The sequence below is a fragment of the Grammomys surdaster genome, unplaced genomic scaffold (assembly GCF_004785775.1).
Source record: "Grammomys surdaster isolate TR1022 unplaced genomic scaffold, NIH_TR_1.0 121255, whole genome shotgun sequence".
Lineage (NCBI taxonomy): Eukaryota > Metazoa > Chordata > Mammalia > Rodentia > Muridae > Grammomys > Grammomys surdaster.
The window spans coordinates 32,585-39,651 of NW_021617072.1; the positions used below are offsets into that span (position 1 = coordinate 32,585).

The window sequence follows — 7,067 nt, forward strand, 5'->3', positions numbered from 1 at the left end:
GCGGGGGCCGGCCGGGGGCGGGGCGCGCGGCGGCGTTGGGGCGCGGGGGGCGTGGGCGCGCGGGTCAGAGGGAGAGGGGGAGAGAGGGAGAGAGGGAGAGAGGGGAGAAAGGGAGAGAGAGAGAGAGAGAGAGGGAGAGAGAAAAAGAGGGAGAGAGAGACAGAAAGAAAGGGAAAAACAACTACGGGAATGAGGAAGTGTTTCATTTTTGTGGCAATTCTGTTATATGTGTAATTTTCTGGCTTACAATCATTGTAAATCTAGGAAAATTTACTTTAGACTGTAGAGGTTTCATGATGAGGCCAGCAGGAATAAATGGTATGAAATTTGAAATGCATGGATGACTGCTTTCCTTGGCCTGAGAACTGTACCTGGCCTTGCCCTTCCTTGTTTTCTTAGCGGTATCTTTGCTATCCTGTGGAGACACAGAACATTGGATAGTATAGAAGGATCTGGAAAAAAGCTGGAGAAGAAAACATTGAGAAGGATGAAGACTTAATGCCTGGTGCTTGGACACATTTATGACATGGGAGTCCAGCAGGTCTCTAGTTGCCTCAAGTTCTGGCACACATCCAAATCCTGACAATAAACAATGATGCTGGGTATCACATCTAGAAAGGTTCTTCACAATGTTATGCCATCAATGGTGGCTATCAAAATCACATCATTGTCTATATGTTACTTTAGAGCTAAACCATGTCCCCTATGGTCTTGGATCCTGCAGCCAGAGCTGTCCCTCAGCAGATAGTGAGCTTTACATGTAGATCCCATGCATTCTTTCCTCGGAACCTCACACTGAAGTGGTTCAAAACTGGAAACGAGATCTCTCATTTGGAAACTTCTGTGGAGCGTGAAGGAAAGGATGTCACCTATAGAATCACCAGCACAGTTCAGGTGCTGTTGGGACCTACGGATGTCTATTCTCAGATCATCTGTGAGATGGCCCATGTAACCTTAGATGGAGGCTGTCTCAGAGGGATTACTCACTTCTCTGAAGTCATCTGAGGTAGATGGTTCTGAATCTTAGCTTGATCTCATACCTGGTCAGAATGTTTTGCTCATAATTTCTAGCAAGCACTCCTAGCAATACTACACAGGGTGGTGGGGGTTATTGGTGGTCATAGAATATATTAATTACATAAAAGGAATTGTATTTATTTTTATAGAAGAAACTAAACCTACACTAATTATGAACAACACACATCATGCACAGCATTTTTTAGGCATTTATTTTTTTCCTAGTGTAGCCAAGAATTTTTCTTATAAATTTCACTTATTAGTATCCTCACTCCACCACAGTCCAAGTGCCTGTGTGTGAGGAGTTGAACTTATCTTGGCTATACTCTGAACAAAACACTCATTTTGTAGATATGATGCTCTTGCAACAGTGGTAGATCCTTAGCATTCAGTTTTCTCTGGAGTCTGTCTGTGCCTCAGTTCCATCTATCTCAGTTTCTGTTTGTATTTTCAGTTCCACCCACCCTGGAGATCAGCCAGCAGCCAACAATGGTATGGTATTTGATAAATGTCATCTGCCAGGCACAAAAAAATCTATCCTAAGAACTTTCGTGTGACCTGGTTAAAGAATGGAAATATATCTGGTAGAGATATACCTTTAAGGTATATAGAAAACAAGGATGGAACTTACAACTCGACCAGCTGGCTCTTGGTGAATATATCTGCCCTTGTGGGAGACACGATACTCACCTGCCAGGTTGAGCATGATCAACAGTGAGAAGTAATTGAAACCCATACTGTGGTGGTCACTGAACATCACAGGGGGGAAGGTACTGCTGAGGTCTCCACCCCACCTTAATTGCTTTGTGTAAATTCGGCTTCAATTTTCTTTTTTTTAAACGTTTTTATTGGATATTTTATTTAGATTTCAGATGTAATCCCCTTTCCCTATTCCCCCACCCACCCAGGAATGCCCTATCCCATCCCCCTCCTCCCACTTGTATGAGGATATGCCCTCACCCATGCTCCCATTCCAATGTCCCTACCCATGATTTCCCCCACACTGGGGCATCCAGCCTTCACTTGACCAAGGACTTCCTCACTCACCTATGCTTGACACTGTCATCCTCCCCTACATATACAACTGGAGCCATGGTTCTCTCCCTATTTGCTCCCGGACTGGTGGTTTATATCCTGGGAGTTCTTGTTTGTTGGTATGGTTGCTTTCCTCATGGAGCCACAAACCCTTTCAGCTCCTTCGGTCTTCTCTCTCATTTTTCCATTGAGGACCCCATGATCAGTTCAGTGGGAGGCTGTGAGTATCCGCCTCTGTATATTTCAGGCTCTGGCAGACCTCTAAGGAGATAGCTATTTCAGGGTCTTTTAAGCATGCACTTCCTGGCATCCACATCAGTGTCTACCTTTGGTGACTCCACATGGGATGGATACACATGTCTTTCTCTTTCATAGATGAATAGTATTCAATTGTGTAGATTTACCATATTTTTTTTATCCATTCTTCAGTTGAGGAACAACTATGTTGTTTGTAGTTTTATGAATAAAGCTGCTATGTACATAGTTTATCAAGTGTCTTTGTGGGATGGTAGACCATCTTTTGCGCATATTCCCAGCAGTGGTACAGCTGGGTCTTGAGGTAGAACTAGTCCCAGTTTTTTGAAAACCATCAAATAGATTTTTGAAAGTGGTTATATAAATTTTCACTCACACCAGCAATTAAAAAAAAGTTCCCCTTGCTCCCCATCCTCACCAGCATGTGCTATATCTTGAGATTTTTCTCAGCTATTCTGATGGGCATAAGATGGAAATTCAGAGTTGATTTGATTTACATTGCCCTTATTAGTAAGGATTTTGAACATTACAAAGTGTTTGTTGACCATTCCAGAGTCCTGTGTTGAGAATTCTCTGTTTAGCTCTATTAACAATTTTTTAATTGTGTTATTTGGTTCCTTAGTGACTACCTCCTTGAGTTCTTTGTAAATTTTGAATATTATTTGTCTGTCAGATGTAGGGTTGTTCAAGATCCTTTCCCAATATTTAGGTTAATGTTTTGTCCTATTGACAGTTTCTTCTCTCTTATAGAAGCTTTGCAATTTCATGAGATCCCTTTTAACAATTGTTAAAATTGTTGCTCTATAGCATGAGCCATGGACGTTCTGTTCAGGAAACTGCCTCCAGAACCTATGTGTTCAAAGTTATTTCCCAGTTTCTTTTCCATGAAACTAAACAGAACCTCTGACATCTCTCCTAACTAAAAGACTTAATTCTGAAACGGAATTATGTCCTGGCTTTACCATCCTCTCAAAATCGTTTTCCCAAAGTAAATAGCCTTGGTTGGCTATGAGACTATAAGTCTTCAACCCCATCAGAAATCCAAAATGACTCAATTAAATGAAGATATGGGAAGCAAAAACCATAGCTTCCAAAGCTTAGCCAATTTATATAGACCACTGATTACCTGGACAGTCCTTTACTTCAAAACGTTGGAGCATCTAATCTTCAGCCTTCTGGCCCAGGATCATCTGACAGACCCAGTAATGCAGAATTTTTAAGAGCTGATCACTCTGTCCTGACAGATATAATCAGTTGACTATTCCACAAGTGTGTCCTTTTTGGGGGCAGTATATTGTCTGTAGATGAAAAGAGGCAATTCTTGCCTAGTGGCTGTCTCATCACAGTTGGAGTAACTCCAAAGATACTCAATTTCTTCTTTGAATCCAAGACAAGGAACCTGTCAGGAGCAGACAGATCTCTAATCAAAATGAACATTAATATTGAAATGTTTGTAATGTCAATTCTGTGGGTTTCTGACATTTTTTGAAACCAACTATCTATGTATAGCAGTCTGGACTGTTATCCATTAAATCCTCTCAGCTATTTCTAATTAAAATCTGGAAAACATCCTAACAATAAACTCAGAGCCATGAATTTTCTATAGTCCCTTAACTCACAGGCTAACCATCTCAGATCAGTTAAAAAAAATTAAAGAAGGACTTGTACCCACAAATTTTGACTTAATAGAAGAACATATATCAATGAAACACTTGACTTTGAAATAAAAATAAATTTTGTACCATTTAAGAAATTATAACTTCAGCTTAATAACAATTATATAGATTTCTACCAAGAGGTTATGGCTATTTAATCAATTCTAGGTATTCCTCCCTGTTCCAATAAAACCATTACTTTTACCCATAAGGACAGCCTAACTACTTCTTCAGTCCCCAAGCCCAGGGAATAGGGGCACTGAATCTTCATTAACTTCTTCAAGCTGAATATGGGCATTAATATATTAAAAGAGGGGTGGATGGAAGGGTAAATTTATAAGCCTCTGACATATGTGTCTTCACTGCATCCAGCTGAAATTACAGGACATCAGAGATTTGAGCATGTCTGCTCAGCTCACTTGATAAGTAAATACACCAAGGCTGTGTATTCTGCAATATACAATTCTCAGAACAAATTTTAGTATCAAGATCATTTTTTGTTTGAATTCTGGAATTTCATCTTCTGACAGCCTGTCTCTGTCATGTCTAATCCATATAATTCTGGGAGGTAGAAATATCTCAATCATCTCTTCTGAAAAGATGCAGATAAAACCTTTTTCCCAAAACAGGACTTCCTTGAGCCAACAACGAGAAAAACCTTTATCTTGACCTCTTTCTCAGAGAAAAAAATATAACCACAAAACTGAAAATCACACCCATCTTAAATATAAAATCAGTTTAATAATTAAAATACTGTATGTGCCTGTTCTTAGGCCTTTTCTTTTTTTTTAAATTTTTATTGGATGTTTTATTTACATTTCATATGTTGTCCCCTTACCCCATCCCCCACCCACCCAGGAACCCCTAATCCCCTCACCCCTCCTCCTTCTTCTCTGTGGATGTAACCCCTACCTACCCCCCACTTCCACCTCCCCACCCTCAAAATTCCCTCCCCCTGGGGCATCCAGCCTTCATGAGGCCAAGGTTCTCTTCTTCCACCTATGCCCAGAAGGGCCCTCCACACTTACCAAGCAGGAAAAGAACCCAATATTCCCATGAGGCCCAAGTTAGACAGAACCTGAGTCTCCTGTGAGGCAGTATAACTTTATATCATCTGAATACAACTGATTCACACTATCTTTCTCTTCAGCTCTCTGCCAGAACAGTCCCTATTTATACACTGAACTCTCTACCCTAGAGTCAGTGACAATTTTGCTTATCTCAACTAAAGTACTGTATGTGCCTATTCTTAGGCCTTTCCTATTTTGCCAAGCAAGAAATGAACCCAGAATACCCATGGTGCCCACATTACACAGAGCCTGAGTCTCCTGTGAGGCAACATAACTTTGTATCATCTGAATACATCTGATTTACACTATCTTTGTTTTTGGCCCTTTGCCTAGAACAATTTTTTTTTATTTATACCATCTATCTGTTTGGCTCTGTACTCTAGAGAAGTCTTCAACTATACACTGTAAAACTCATAGCTCTAAGTGCCTACAAAAAGAAACTGGAAAGAGCACACACTAACAAGTTGACTGCACAACTAAAAGCTCTAGAACAAAAGGAAGCAAATACACCCAGGAGGAGTAGAAGGCAGGAAATAATCAAACTCAGGGCTGAAATCAACCAAATAGAAACAGAAAGAACAATACAAAATATCAATAAAACCAGGAGTTGGTTCTTTGAGAAAATCAATAAGATAGATAAACCGTTAGCCAGATTAACCAGAGGGCACAGAGACAGTATCCAAATTAATCAAATCAGAACTGAAAAGGGAGACATAACAACAGAAACTGAAGAAATTCAAAAAATCATCAGATCCTACTACAAAGGCCTATACTCAACAAAACTGGAAAACCTGGAAGAAATGGACAATTTCCTAGACAGATACCAGGTCCCAAAGTTAAACCAGGAGCAGATAAACCATCGAAATAGTCCCATAACCCCTAGGGAAATAGCAGCAGTCATTGAAAGTCTCCCCACTAAAAAAAGCCCAGGACCAGATGGTTTTAGTGCTGAATTTTATCAGACCTTCAAGGAAGACCTAATACCAATTCTCTTCAAACTATTCCACAAAATAGAAACAGAAGGAACACTACCCAATTCGTTCTATGAAGTTACAATTACATTCATACCCAAACCCCACAAAGACCCGACAAAGAAAGAGAACTTCAGACCAATCTCCCTTATGAACATCGATGCAAAAATACTCAATAAAATTCTAGCAAACCGAATCCAAGAACACATCAAAACAATTATACATCATGATCAAGTAGGTTTTATCCCAGGAATGCAGGGATGGTTCAATATTCGGAAATCCATCAATGTAATCCACTATATAAACAAACTCAAAGAAAAAAACCACATGATCATCTCACTAGATGCTGAGAAAGCATTTGATAAAATTCAACATCCCTTCATGATAAAAGTCTTGGAAAGATCAGGAATCCAAGGCCCCTACCTAAACATAGTAAAAGCAATTTACAGCAAACCAGTAGCCAACATCAAGCTAAATGGAGAGAAACTTGAAGCAATCCCACTAAGATCAGGGACTAGACAAGGCTGTACTCTCTACTCTATAGTCAGTGACAATTTTCCTTGTCTAAGTTTAAATCTCAGGCAGAAATCCTCAAGTGATTTCAACAAATCTGTTTATAAATCTTTCCTAAAAACAAATAATGCCTATATTGTGACTTTATACTTAATACAGTAACTGATCCACAGTGTAGGCTTATTTATTTAGCTCTCTTGACTCAGAGAAGCTAATAATGTATGCCTGTCTAAGCACAGAGACACAGACTAATTTTCTCTACCTATCTTTGTTCTGATCCACATGCGAGACTCCCCACATGAATCAGATAAAACTGTTTCTAAACCTATCTTAAAAACAAATAATCTCAATTTCAATTCACTGTTTAAATGTCTCTGCTGTAAATGCATGCTACTTCCTTGTTTTCTTAACAAAAAGCAACCTGTGTTTCATCACAGCAGAGGACAAGCTGATTTTTTGTTCAGGGTTCTCAAGCTAGGAGTCATGTGACTTGTCTCAGTGCTTACTCACTCTCTCTCTCTCTCTCTCTTTTTTTTTAAATACAACTTTTA

At 39.6% G+C, this 7,067-nt stretch overlaps 1 pseudogene; it reads left to right on the forward strand.

The window, feature by feature from the left end:
- The window catches only part of LOC114636026, a 10,738-nt pseudogene extending 9,003 nt beyond the window's left edge, over positions 1-1,735 (forward strand).
- Positions 1,736-7,067: the final 5,332 nt, after the last annotated feature.